The sequence below is a fragment of the Rhinoraja longicauda genome, chromosome 5 (assembly GCF_053455715.1).
Source record: "Rhinoraja longicauda isolate Sanriku21f chromosome 5, sRhiLon1.1, whole genome shotgun sequence".
NCBI classification, from domain to species: Eukaryota; Metazoa; Chordata; class Chondrichthyes; order Rajiformes; family Arhynchobatidae; genus Rhinoraja; species Rhinoraja longicauda.
In genome coordinates this window covers 43904596-43919347 of record NC_135957.1, presented here as the reverse complement: position 1 = coordinate 43919347, position 14752 = coordinate 43904596, and the positions used below count along the sequence as shown (strand labels likewise).

General features: G+C 44.4%; 1 protein-coding gene across 3 annotated transcripts in view; it reads left to right on the top strand.

The window, feature by feature from the left end:
• Positions 1 to 6456: 6456 nt before the first annotated feature.
• dtnba (dystrobrevin, beta a) overlaps positions 6457 to 14752 on the top strand; it is a 335231-nt gene continuing 326935 nt past the window's right edge. The window contains exon 1 of one of the 3 annotated variants that reach the window (XM_078399376.1): positions 6457 to 6732. The gene's annotated coding sequence lies outside the window, so the exon portion shown is untranslated. Of the gene's footprint in view, positions 6733 to 7090; positions 7276 to 14509; positions 14528 to 14752 lie in introns of those variants that run through there. The other 2 variants (XM_078399375.1, XM_078399378.1) reach the window with 2 other exon arrangements.

The window sequence follows — 14752 nt, the reverse complement described above, 5'->3', positions numbered from 1 at the left end:
TTCCCAATGGGAAAAAAAGAAGGAATGAGCAGGGTGTAAGTAGTCCTTGATTAGGTCAGCTGTTTTACCAAGGTAGTGTGAAATGTAGATGAATACACTAGGGGGAGCTGGGGTAATGTTGTGTGAAGAACTGGGCTGCACCACAACTTAGTGCAATATCTTGGGTAGACACAAAATGCTGGAGTAACTCAGCGGGTGAGGCAACATCTCGGGAGAGAAGGAATGGGTGACGAGTGGACTAGGGAGTTACGGAGGGAATGGTCTCTGCTGAAAGCAGAATGGGGTGGAGATGGGAAGATGTGGCCAGTAGTGGGATCCTGTTGAAGGTGGCGGAAATGTTGGAGGATGATTTGTTGTATGCTACGGCTGATGGGGTGGAAGGTGAGGACAAGGGGGACTCTATCCTTGTTACAAATGGGAGGAGGGGAGCAAGAGCGGAGCTGCAGGATATTGAGACCCTAGTGAGAGCCTCATCTATAATGGAAGAGGGGAACCCCCGTTTCCTATAGAATGAGGACATCTCCAATGCCCTAGTGTGGAACACCTCATCCTGGGCACAGATGCGGCGTTGACGGAGGAATTGGCAGTAAGGTACAGAGTTTTTCCAGGAAACAGGGTGGGAAGAAGTGTAGTCAAGATAGCTATGGGAGTCAGTGGGTTTGTAGTAGATGTCGGTTACTATTCTGTCTCTTGTGATGGAGATGGTGAGATCCAGAAACGGTAGGGAGATGTCGGAGATGGTCCAAGTATATTTAAATGCAGGATGGAAATTAGTAGTGAAATTGATGAAGTCAGTGAGTTCTGCATGGGTACAAGAGGCAGCACCAATGCAGTCATCAATGTAGCAGAGGTAGAGTTCGGGGATAGGGCCAGTATACACCTGGAACAGGGATTGTTCGACGTACCCTACAAAGAAGCAGGCATAGCTGTGAGTGCCCATAGCTACGCCTTGGATTTGGAGGAAGTGGGAGGAGTCAAAGGAGAAGTTGTTGAGGGTAAGGACCAGCTCTGCTAGGTGAAGGAGAGTATTAGTAGATGGAAATCAGCTGGTTCTACGGTCGAGGAAGAAACGGAGGGCTTCAAGACCATCCTGGTGGGGAATGGAAGTGTAGAGTGACTGGACATCCATAGTAAAGATGAGGGAGTGGGGGCCTGGAAAACGGAAGTTATTGAGGAGACGGAGAGCATGTGAGGTGTCTTGGACATAGTTAGGGAGGGATCGGACCAGGGGGGATAGGTGGAAATTAATTCGGTGGGACATGAACAGGCAGAAACAATGGGTCTACCAGGACAGTTCTGTTTGTGGATTTTGGGGAGAAGGTAAAAACTGGCCGTGCGGGGCTGGGGAACAATAAGGTTGGAGGCTTTAGGGGGCAGAGAGCCGGAACAGATGAGATCAGTAATGGTGTTGGAGATTAAGGTCAGGTGCTCGTCTATGGGGTCATGGTCCAAGAATAAGTAGGAGGAGGTGTCTGAGAGTTGTCATCTGGCCTCAGTCAACTTTTCCTACACTTAGTGCAATATCTTGTTGTCTTGTGCAGAACAGTTGCTCAATCAAGTTGTGATGCACTCCAGTAAGATGCGTTCTGGGGTGCATCTGAATATAAGTGTCATTTAATTGAATTGAATTGAACTGAATAAATGTTATTAGCCAAGTATGTATACATACTAGGAATTTGTCTTGGTGTTTTGCTCGCAAGTAACAACATACAGTAAACAATTAAGAATAAAATATTATAATTTAAACATGTAAAGAATTAATTAAAATACCAGAGCAAAAGGAGGCTGCAGACTTTTGGTTGTTGAGTAGACCTACTGTTCGTGGGGAAAAAAGCTGTTTTTATGTCTGGAAGACATACCAAATTTTGTTAGTCTTCTAATGAAGCAGAAGTGTTGGTGTGCTTACTTGGCTGTCACAGCATCAATGTGGTCGGACAGAACAAATAGTTGGTTATATTTACGCATAGGAACTTGAAGCTCTCGACCAAGAAGGAAGCAAGGTGATGGTGATAGGTACTTTTTCGGACTGGAGACCTGTGATTAATGGTGTTTCTCAAGGTTCAGTGCTGGGCCCATTTCTGTTTGTCATCTATACTGAGGATTTCGATGATAATGTATCGGGCAAGATTGCAGATGATGCTAAAGTGGGTGAGATTGTACTTAGTGAAGATGGTTGTCAAAAATTGCAGCAGGATCTTGATCGGTTGGGTAGGTGGGCTGAGGAGTAGTTGATGGAATTTAATACAGAGAAATGTGAGGTGTTGCATTTTGGGAAATCTAACAGGAGCACAGTGAATGATTGGGCTCTGGGGAGTGTTGTCGAACAGCGGTATCTAGAAGTGTAGGTACATAGTTCCTTGAAAATGGTGTCACAGGTTGATAGGGTGATCAAAAACACTTTCAGCTCATTGATCTTCATCAGTCAGAGTACTGTGTATAGGAGTTAGGAGGTCATGTTACAGTTATACAAGGCATTGGTGAGGACAAATTTGTGTTCAGTTTTGGTCACCATGTTATAGAACGAGTGTACAGTGCATTCAGAAAGTATTCAGACCCCTTCACTTTTCCACATTTTGTTACGTTACAGCCTTATTTTAAAATGGCTTAAATTCTTTTTTTTAAAATCATCAATCTACACACAATACCCCAGAATGAAGAAGCGAAAACAGGTGTTTAAAATTTTTTGCAAAGTAATTAAAAAGAAATAACTGAAATATCACATTTGCATAAGTATTCAAACCCTTTGCTATGCCACTCAAAATTGAGCTTAGGTTCATCCTGTTTCCATTGATTATCCTTGAGATGTTTCTCAACTTGATTGGATTGCACCAGTGGTAATTTAAATTGATTGGACCTTCGAGACAGGATTGTGTCGAGACACCGATCTGGGGAAGGGTATAAAATAATTTCTGCAGCATTGCAGGTCCCGAAGAGCACAGTGGCCTCCGTCATTCTTAAATGGAAGAACTTTGGAACCATCAGGACTCTTCATAGAGCTGGCCGCCTGGCCAAACTGAGCAATCGGGGAAGGGCCTTGGTCAGGGAGGTGACCAAGAACCCGATAGTCACTGTGACAGGGCTCCAGCGTTCCTCTGTGGAGTTGGGAGAACCTTCCAGAAGGACTATATCTGCAGCACTCCACCAATCAGGCCTTTATGGTAGAGTGGCCAGACAGAAGCCACTCCTCAGTAAAAGGCACACGACAGCCCGCTTGGTGTTTGCCAAAAGGAACCTAAAGGACTCTCAGACCACAAGAAACAAAATTCTCTGGTCTGATGAAACCAAGATTTAACTCTTTGGCCTGAATGCCAAGCATCACCTCTGGAGGAAACCAGGCACCGCTCAGCACCTGCCCAATACCATACCTACGGTGAAGCATGGTGGTGGCAGCATCATGCTGTGGGGATGTTTTTCAGCGGCAGGAACTGGGAAACTAGTCAGGATTGAGGGAAAGAAGAACGGAGCAAAGTACAGAGATCCTTGATGAAAACCTGCTGCAGAACATTCTGGACCTCAGACTGGGGCGGAGGTTCACCTTCCAACAGGATAATGACCCTAAGCACACAGCCAAGACAACACAGGACTGGCTCCATGACAAGTCTGTGAATGTCCTTGAGTGGCCCAGCCAGAGCCTGGACTTGAACCTGATCGAACATCTCTAGAGGGACCTGAAAATAGCTGTGCATCGACGCTCCCCATCCAACCTGACAGAGCTTGAGAGGATGTGCAGAGAAGAATGGGAAAAATTACCCATAAACAAGTGTACCAAGCTTGTAGTGTCATAGCCAAGAAGACGTGAGGCTGTAATCGCTGCCAAAGGTGCCTCAACAAAGTACTGAGTAAAGGGTCTGAATACTTCTGTAAATGGGATATTTCAGTTATTTTTTTAAATTGCAAAAATTTCTAAACACCTGTTTTTGCTTTTTTATTATGGGGTATTGTGTGTAGATTGATGATATAAACAAAAAGAATTTAATCCATTTTAAAATAAGGCTTTAACGTAACAAAATGTGGAAAAGTGGGGCCAAAGGGCCTGTTATCATGCCATATGACTCTATGAATCTCTACGACCAAGTCAATTTCAGCACCACAGATTCTGACTGGGGCCTGTTCACTACTTTTTTTCCAAAGTCGATGACTTTGTTTTGCTGACATTGAGGGAGTTGTTGCTGACTTGACTCTAAGTTACTGAGCTTTCTATGTCCTTCCTGGACTCCATCTCATCATTGATATCCAGCCCACAATGGTGTGTCGTCTGCAAATGTAGATGCAGTTAAGACCAAAATTTGGATGCACCGTCCTTAGTTTATAGTGAGTACAGTAAGGGGCTGAGAAAGCAACTTTGCAGAGCTGAGAATGGTGTTGAGAATTATTACGGAGGATGTTTTATCATCTAGCTTCACTGATTGTGGTGTATGCTTCAGGAAGATAACACTCCATTTGCAAAGTAAGGTTCTGAATCCCAGGATCAGGAGTTTGGAGTTGATGTGTGCCATGACCAGTCTCTCAAAGCACTTCATGACAGTCCATGCCAGTCAGTGGCACACTACCTTATTTTACTTTGGCATTGGAATGACTGTGGTCTTCTTGAAGCAGATGGGAATCTCAGATTGGGTCAGAGAGGTTAAAGATGTCCGCAAATGCTCCTGACAACTGGTCCGCGCAGGCTCTGTGGACACACCAGTCACTTTCCTTGGGTTTACTATCAGGAAAACCAATCTGATATCTGAGATGGTGACCATGTTGGACGCCAGGCCATCTGGGAGGGTGATGTTATTCCATCGACCTGTCAAAAACAAGCATTGAGTACACAGCGCTCATTGGGGAAGGATGCGTTATCACCAGCGATATTGCTCAACCACACTTTGGCGAGACTGCTTTGGCACGTCTTCATACCTACTAATCAAGTCTGTGATGGCAGTGGCGTTCTCTTTTAGATTGGCTGCAGAGTCCTTGAACTTGGACCAGTGCACTGACTCAAAACAGTTGTGAAGGATCTTATCTATTTCGCCAAACCAGTCCTACATTACTGTTCTGGATCCTCCTGTTTCAGGTTCTGCTTGTAAGCGTGAAATAGGAGCAGTCAGGTGGTCAGATTTTGCAAGATGCGGGCTGGGGGTGAAGTGGTACGCATCCTTGATGGTCGAAGTGTTTCAGTCCCAAGGTGGGGGTCAAGGAAAGAGCGTTCATGTTACGGCCCTGTTTCCACCAATCTTTCCACCACTACGCACAAGAAGCTGTATGCAGATGCCGAGAAGTGTGTTCAGCTCTGGATGAACAATTTCTAATCTTGTGATGTGGACTCGATAATGAGTCCCATGGTGGAGGGTGCACCTTTTGATTTAGTTGGTTGCAAACATCTCTCCAGTTCTTTGCTCTCTCCGACATATCACAAAGATCAGAACTTCGTTCTCCTCGTGGCTTCAATAATAGTTCCACAATAATTTTAGGTGGTGGCATATATAATGTTGCAATAGTAGTGATTGTCTCAATGTGTAACAAAAGGTCCATTTTAGGGAATTGTAATCCGCAGCAATAAATTAATAGATGGTCTGTTTGATCGGTCGCTGTTTACAAGGCGGTTAATTGCAGCACTGGCCATCACGATATTATAGGGGCTCGACTGGGCACATTTTTAATTGTTCAGTGGAGCCCAATTAATTCTAGGAGCGATCTTCGGTATTGTCTGACTCATTTTCTTTAGTAAGCTCGTGTCCGGCGCTGAGCATGGTCAACCGAGCACCATTACAATGACCACAGATACTCTCGGGGGGAAATTATGGTTGTATGTTCGCCGAGGGAAGGGAAGGGAAGGGAACAGATAGAAGAACTTCTGCACAAGCCACGACAACCCGTTGGATTTCCCACCTAGCGTAGGTAGCCCCGTTTGTGGTTTGCAGAGATGAATTTTCAGTAGGATGCTTTGTATGTCAGAGTAACCACCTCAACTATAAAGTGCAGAAGAAGGGTCTCGACCCGAAACGTCACCCATTCCTTCTATCCAGAGATGCCGAGTTACTGCAGCTTTTTGAAGTGCAGAATGATATCTAATGTCAAAATACTGATGATGGGCTATTGACCACAACATAATTTGAAGTATCATCCGTTTAATGATGCATATAAAACTCGAACAAAATTAAAACACACACTTCCTTTAAAAGTATTAAACAGCAAGTAAATGGATAAACATACCCAAATAAGTTAAATAACATGAATTTGAGGCCAGTAATATGATTCCGGTGAACTCAATGTCACAGTTGAATGTGCGTTAAGGAGTCTGTACAATTTAACGTGCGGAAATAACTATAAATGAACGCGAGAAAAATAGAGGGCTGCAAATAAGTGTGAGAATAAGGGAGGGGGTTAAAGATGCAAGAGGAGAATGTACCTACAATAAAGGCTCGTATGGGGGAAGAGACAAGCGCTGCATCTGGTGAGGCTGATGCGCATTATGGCGAAGCGGACGCCTGGACTAGGAGAGCCGCAGCATATCCAGGGTCCCGCAGTGAAGCCGAGACCAGTGCGGCAGCCAGCAGCCAGCAGCCAGCGAGAAGCACTCATCACTTCCCCGGCGATGGCAACATAGCGCCGAGGCTGCCGCAAGGTCTGATCGCAGCGCCCACTGCTCCTGCCAGCGGCGTCGCCCCCCCCGCCCCCTGCAGCCGGCTCCAGCTCCAGCTCCAGCTCCAGGGCTGAGCAGGTGAGCGACCCCGCCGGCCCACGCAAACTCCGGTAAGTGCCCGCCACCCGGAGAGAGAGGGAGGGAGGGAGGGAATGTATCAAACATGGCCGCGGAGCAGCAGCTCTCACGCCGGCCCCCGGGATCCAAAGTGGGCTGAACGCCGCCGACCCTGCCTGGCAAAGCTGCACCGCCCCTCCCTCCCTCCCTCCCTCCCTTGTCCAAGTGCAGCCCCAGGGACAAGTCGACCACCCGGATTCCCCCCTTCCCCTCGGTCCCCGCTCCAGTGAGCGGGAGGAAGTTTCTCCACCGCCCTCGGCGTGTGGGCATGAGAGCAGCGAATGAGCGAGCGGTGAGGCTTTACTGAGCTTAGTCGCTCCCTCTGCCCCCTCACTTTCTGCACAAGTTGCCGGAGGGATTTGCCTGGAGGAGTTTCTCCTTTCTCCCCCCCCACCCCCTCCCAATGGGACGAAGTAGGTCCCGCTAACTTGTGCTGTTTGTTTTCATGCTGCTCTCAGCCCAGAGCCTGGCGCTAGCCTCAGCCCCCAACCCCCACACAAGTCGCCGGACGATTTCATTTCCTGTAACACGTTGAGGTGAATTATTAACATTTAACATTTGGACACTGCAACGGGAACAATGTTCGCTATTGTTGTAATTCTATTCATTGGATTATGCGTGGAGAGTTGGGGAGGAATATGTGTCGTTCCCAAGTAAATGTGTGACCTGGAGACTCCTTAAACATGGGCATTGTTATCCGAAGTGAATGTTTATAATGTGGGGGCCGACAGTTTTATTTTGCCTGCTCTGGGGTCTTGTACTTGGAACGGTATTGTGGAATGTCTTGCAAGATGATTTTGGTTCTGACTGCTCGAAAACTTGCGGTTATAATGTATTTCCGCCACAGCGCTCGCTGCGCGATGGCTTTAAAAAAAAAAAAGACCTAAAATCTTTTAAATCTTTGTTTTGGAGTGGGGATTGATGTGGAATTTCACAGTTACTGGAAAGCTGTCGTGTAGTTTAAAATGAACTTTGGATCAAATAAGTTTAGCAGAAGATGTTGCTTTAATGTACAGAGTATAACTGGAGCTGTGTTCAACTTGCAAATACTGTACAGTATCTGCATATACTTTTACAGTGAATCTCACACCAGTCACTGTGTTTTAACTGAGGTTAATTGTTCCATGCTTTAACCATTTTTATCTGAGTAGGACTATGGTTTTGCAACTGCACACGATGTAGACTTCTGTTCACTGTCATTGAGCAATTTGCCAAAATAATGTAAAATGAGAAGCAAGTGTGTATTGGATAAACAGTGTGATGGTGAAAAATGCACATGGAACTTCACTATTTGCATTCGTGTGTCGGTGCCCGAGTTGACTTAATCTTCTCTCACTTTTAAATTCGACGAACCCGTGATGCTACCCCTGTTTCTGGTATCTTACTGTCAAAATCTCGCTGGACTGGGTTAGTTAGTTGAAGGGGGATTGCGGCAGTCTGAACACTTTGTCTGTGTTTCGGATTTCAGAGGTACACACCAGTGCTTATGCTTCAGGCAAGGAAAGTGATGCACATTCACGTGATGTGATGCCATTTCTGTCACCGCTGATGTATGGTGGATTATAATCATTGCATTTGCAGAAAGAAAGTGATGTCGACATACTGAATTTGGAGAAGGCCTTGATTGAACGTGCCTTATATTAATGGCTTAGAAGATGAAAGGCATAAATAAGTCTTCAGTTTCTGTTGATTGTTCACTTTGTAAAATAAAGTGTCTCATTGCTGAAGATAATTTATTTTTTTCAGGGAATTGTTCACTTCTGCAAAGACATTTGCTTGTGGACGATAGACAAATTACACAGGACACTATTAATTCACTTTTATCATTAGAAGTAGTTATTTAGTAGAGATTAGTTTCTTTGTAAATATAAAGTAGTAATCTGGTTGATACGAGGAGGATTAAGTCATAAAAGCCAAAGTGTTATATGTCAAAGTGTTTTAAGTCAAAGTCAATATGTTTCTGGAACCTAATTTTTAAAAAGATTTTCTGATAGTTTATGCAAATAGGGTCGGCAATTTAGATTGTAATTGCACTTTAACAACCAAAACAAGTCTGATTTTTGGAATGTGGCAATGCTGCATATTTACTGTCCGTTCCCAGTTGCCACTGCACATCCTTTTACGATACGATATGATAGAACTTTGTTTCTCCCAGGAGGGAAATTAATATGCCAACAGTCATAAAAAAACACAAAAGACATGAAACGTGAAATTACAGCGATGAGTGGAAAGGCTTTGGGGATGTGCAAAGATTTATGAGGGGGGGGGGGGGGGAGGGGAGGGAGTTGGTCTCAGTCTACCCCATTACAGAAGGGGAAGGAGTTGTAAAGTTTGATAACCACAGGGAAGAAGGATCTCTTGTGGTGTTCTGTCCTGTAACTTGGTGCAGTCTGTTGCTGGAGGTACTCCTCAAGTTGACCAGTGTGTCATGGAGGGGGTGAGCTGCATTGTCCAAGATGCTCTGCAGTTTGAGGATGACTTTAATCAACTGTAATCAAAGTCACAATAGACAATAGGTGCAGGAGTAGGCCAATTCGGCCCTTCGAGCCAGCACCGCCATTCAATGTGCCAACCACAGCAATGTTCAATCACAGCTAAAAACGTTTCTCTGTTGAACCCGTGGAGTGATGAACGTGTACCTCTCGAGCTGGTTTAAGATGTAGCATCTATGTACTTTCGTGTTGGTTGTAGATCGTGGTTGACTTGAGTTTGCTTTAGTCAGCTGAAATTTGTTTTGGTATTTAAGGCAGTTGCACACGCTATTGTTTCATATCTGAGGTGAGGTTCAGTGCAAAGTTGTTTTACTAGAAATTGAACTGTTAGGAAACAGATAATTGACTTCTTCCACTGTTTTATCTTTATCTGGGAGAGTATTTTTCTGTGTTCCTGTTACATGCCAACATCTTCCATGCACTGTTTCTGAGCTGAATACTGGGATCTATCAATGTTGATGATTTCAGAGGGCAGAATATAATTATCCTCTCAACGCCTTTTGTCGAGGTGCCTGCAGAAGTATAGTTTTGCCTCCACTGTGTTTGCAAGTGTGATACTCACTGAGCCACCATCTCGTTCCCTCACCATTCACCGGTGTTCTCCGCTACAACTGGGCAGGCTCTGCTGCTTCCATAGTTTCCACTGATTGTAGGCCTGTTTAATACTCTCCATTGCCAGCCAGTATGTTTTGTTGTGTTGCAATATCGCAAGGGACACATTTTGTTGTGGCTGCTCTTGCTCTGCTTCATTTGAACAAGGATTCGCCTGTTAACAGTAGTTTCACAGTACGGAATGCTTGGTAGTGTCCCAATGTCGATAGGCAAATCTGCTTTTAATGATGAAACGCTGTAGATTTCTAGTTAGCCATGAGTTTGTCAGTCTGCGTCATCTAATGTAATGGTTGTAATGGACCTCAGAGGAGGATGTCGCAATATGATTTTATTTCCAAAGAATAATGAATTGTTTCTTTGAAGAATATGATCGAATACAGGCATATAACACAAAGTCATTTTTTTCAAGACTAAAATAATTAATGTTGTTTCCTTTTTTTTGCCAGTTGATGGCAGCTACATTTTTTTTGTGGCTTGGTGAATGGAGGTACTGAATAGCCAGTCTGTGAATTGACATAGATGTCCACGATCTGGAATATTCTGCCCAAACCTACTGTCTCCAATTCATACTGACTCTTCACTCCTCTTGCTTCTTTTTAAGATGCTCCTTCAAGCTATCTCTTTGTCAAAGTTAGTATCATCTGCCCCAATTTATCTTGATGTAGCTCAATGTCAAATATTGTTTGGCAGTGTTTTGGAATACATTGTTACGTTAATGAGATGCTACAAATGACAAAATATGCAATACAACTTAAGGGGTTACAATTGAATGAATAGTTAAATAGATGGGGTTGATGAATTATCTTGAAGGAACATGGGATTATAGGTTGTAGACTGCTTCCTGTAAGGGGATTATAACAATATGATACAATAGAACTTTATTTATCCCAGGAGGGAAATTGATCTGCCAACAGTCATAAAACACAAAATACATGAAACATGAAATTAAAGTGACGAGTGGGAAGGATTGGTGATGTGCAAAGATTGGCGAGGGGGGTCAGTCTACCCCACGACAGAAGGGGGAGGAATTGTACAGTTTGAAGGATCTCATGTGGCGTTCTGTCCTGCATCTTGGTGAAACCAGCCTGTAGCTTAAGGTACTCCTGAGGCTGACTAGTCTATCATGGAGGAGGTGAACTGTATTGCCTAAGATGCTCTGTAGTTTGAGGAGCATCCTCCTCTCCAAGACCACCTCCCATGAATCCAACTCTACCCCCAGGACAGAGCCAGGCTTCCTGATGAGTTTGTTAATCCTTTGGTGTCCGCAGCCTTCGCCCTGCTGCCCAAGAACACGACAGCAAAGAAGATGGTACTGGCTACCACCGATTGGAAGAACATCTGCAGCATCTCACTGCAGAGGATAAAGGAGCAGAGCCTTCTTAAAAAGTACTGTTGTCTCTGTCCCTTCTTGTACAGGGCCTCAGCTTTCCTGGACCAGTCCAGTTTGCTGTCCAGGTACATTCCAAGGTATTTGTACTCCCTGGTAAACTGCACATCCGCACCATTGATGGATAACACTGAAGGCATAGTTTTCATTTCTGTTTGAATTCATTGACAGAGCTATGGAATTTGTGATTGGTTTTGCACATAATGGCTTCAATCTTCCCAATACTTCACTGACAGAAATTATGGCTTATCCTTGAATAATAGGCCAGATCTCAAATAAATGATGAGACTGAATACAGAAGGAGATAGACAGTGTTGTAACATGGGGTTCAGATCTCCCCCTCAATGTCAGCAAAACAAAGGAGGGGGTCAGTGTCTCCAGGAAGTGGAGTGGAGTACACGCCCTAGTTTGCATCAATAGTGAAGTGAAGATGTTTGAGAACTTCAAGTTCCTGGGCATTAATATCACAACAATTTGATCCAATCTCATTGACTCTATGACTGTGAAAGCACACTGACATCTCGAGTTCCTCGGAAGACGAATGGAATCCAGCATGTCTCAAATTACTTGAAGTTGCATTCTATGGTGCATCTACCTGAATGCATAACAACTTGGTTTGCAACTTCTCTGTGCAAGACTGCAAGAAATGCAGTGAATTGTGGATTACAAACACTACAGTACATCACAGTACAAGCCAGCTTCATTACAAATACATTACAAACCAGCTTCTGCCCTCTTCCATTGACTCTATCTATACAATGCTGCCTTAGGAAAGCAGCCGACATAATCATGGACTCCTCATACTCTGGTCATTCCCTCTTCTCCCCTCTTGCATCTGGTTGAAGATACAAAAACTTGAAAGGTCTTGCTACCAGATTGGATGGAAGATTCTTCCCTATTTTAACTTAGATAGCATGTTTAATTGCCATATGCATGGGAATGGAACAGTGACATTCTTACTTAGCGTAGCTTTACAGGCGCACTATTGTAATGGCACAGACAGATAAAGATACAATAGTCAATAATGCAATAAATTAGCAATGATACCAGGTACCAGACCACAACAGTGCGAACTATACACCGATGAGACACAGGTGAAGTGAATAACATTGATTATCTTGTTACAATGGCATCTGTCAAGGGGTGGTATATATTGGGCAGCAAGTGAACAGTCAGTTCTTGAAGTTGATGTGTTGGATGCAGGAAAATTGGGTAAGAGTAAAGACCTGAGCGACTTTTGGGTAGACGACTTGGTCAGAGCATCTCTGAAATGGCAAGGCTTGTAGGGTGCTCCCGGTCAGCAGTGGTGAATACCTACCGACAGTGGTCTGAGGAGGGACAAACCACAAACCGGCGACAGGGTGTTGGGCGCCCAAGATTCATCGATGCGTGAGGGCAACGAAAGCTAGTCCGTCTGGTCCGAACCGACAGAAGAGGGACAGAGGAACTGTCTAAAGTTGGAGAAGTCAATGTTTATATCTGGCGGTGCCTTCAATTCCCGCAATGGCATCATAATGACACCTTGAAACTCCAAAACCCTGCCTCTGCAAAACAATGGATTGAAAATAAAATTGCAGATGCTGAAAATCTGCAAGAAAACAGAAAATGTTGGCAATACACAGGCAGCAACTGCGGAAGGAGAAACGGATAACGTTTCAAATCAGAGATCCTTTGTCAGATAGGAATTGACTCTTCCTCGGGAGTAGATTCCCTGTGATTTAAAAAATCACTGTTACCACATCTACAAAATCTTCCTTCCCTGTGCTTGACAAGGTCTATGTAAGTTTTTATTCTGCAAGAAACATGATGGGCAATGAAAGTTTACACATTGCAAAGCTGCACCTCACTATGGTGAAGTAGAAGGTTTTATGCATGTTACTCATTCATGTTACTCATTCCGAGATTTGTTTTGATTAGACTTTGATTGCTTTTATATGAAATTACCGAGTAGTACTAGTTCAACAGTAGAAATACTACCAGTACATTTATTTTTGAATAATTCCCGCTTTAAAACCGTCTGGAGACGACCCCATGAGATAAATGACCAAACCCTACATCAACATTTGGTGTGACAAAGCCAAGAATATCAGCATGAAAGCAAATGTAGAAAAATGCATGAAGTTCAGATCTCTGAATTAAAGCCTGGGGTTACAGTTCTTGTGAAACTTAATAATAATAATAATAAGGCGTACAAGCAGCCTCATTTGACAGACAACCATTTGAAGTGAGTGCTGCAAAGATATATAATCGCAGTAGCATTTGGTTCAAAAAGATCACATGAAATGTGGCGTTCTTAATTAAAGGCATTCAAATGTCATCTGTTAAATCATACAGCACAGAAACGGGTCCTTTGACCCAAATTGTCCATGATGACCAAGATGCCCCATCTAATCTAATCCCATTTGCCTGCATATGGCTCGTATCCCTCTAAAACTTACCTATCCATGTTCAAATGACTTTTAAGTGTTCTTGTACCTGCCTCAACTACCTCCTCTGGCAGTTTGTTTCATATACCAACCACCCTCTGTGGAAAGGGTTGCTCCTGGGGTTCCTATTAAATCTTTTCCCTCTCATCTTAAAGCTCTGGTTTTAATTCTTCTGCACTAAGGAAAAAACGGCATTCACCCTATCCCCGTCATGATTTTATTCTGTAAGATCACCCCTCGGCCTCCGGTGCTCCAATTAATTGTGTCCTAACCTGCACAACCTCTCCTTGCAATTCAGGCCCTCGTATCCCGGGAACATCCTTGTAAAACTTATCTGAAGAAGGGTCTCGACCGGGTGGCGCGAGCAATGGCTGCCTCGCCAACGGTCTGTCTGTCCCTTCCTTCTCTGTTTTTTAGTATATGTTAAATGTATGTTTTTAGTGTTCTTTAGCTTGTTTTATGCGGGGTGTTGAGGAAAACTTTACCTCGACGGAGATGTGATTTTTTTTTTTCTGTATCGCATCTCCGGCTGCACTGTGGCCTAACATCGATGAGCTGGAGGCCTCTGCTGGAGACCGACTTCGGGAGCTCCAACCGCGGGAGCCTGCGGGACTTTAACATTGTGGAGCGGGTGATCCCTTTGCCAGGGGTCGACCTTGGAGCAACCGCGGGAGCCTGCGGGACTTTAACATCATGGTCTCTGGTGATAGACCGACTTCGGGAGCTCCAAGCTGGAAGAGCTTCAACCGCCTCGAGGCAGGAGCTTTGACTGCCCCGATGCAGGAGCTTCGATCACTGGCTGCGGGAGCTTAGATCGCCCCAACGGATGGTTCAACTGCCCCGACTGCGGGAGAAAAAATGAGGGAAGCAGGTTAGACTTTATTGCCTTTCATCAGAGTGCGAATGTGGGGAATCTGCTGTGGTGGATGTTTATGTTAACTTTTATGTAGTTGTGTGTCTTGTTGCTTTTTTTTTTAGTATGGCAGTATGGTAATACGAATATCACTGTACCTTAATTGGTACACGTGACAGTAAAAGACCTTTGACCCGAAACGTCGCCCATTCCTTCCCTCCGGAGATGCTGCCTGTCCCACTG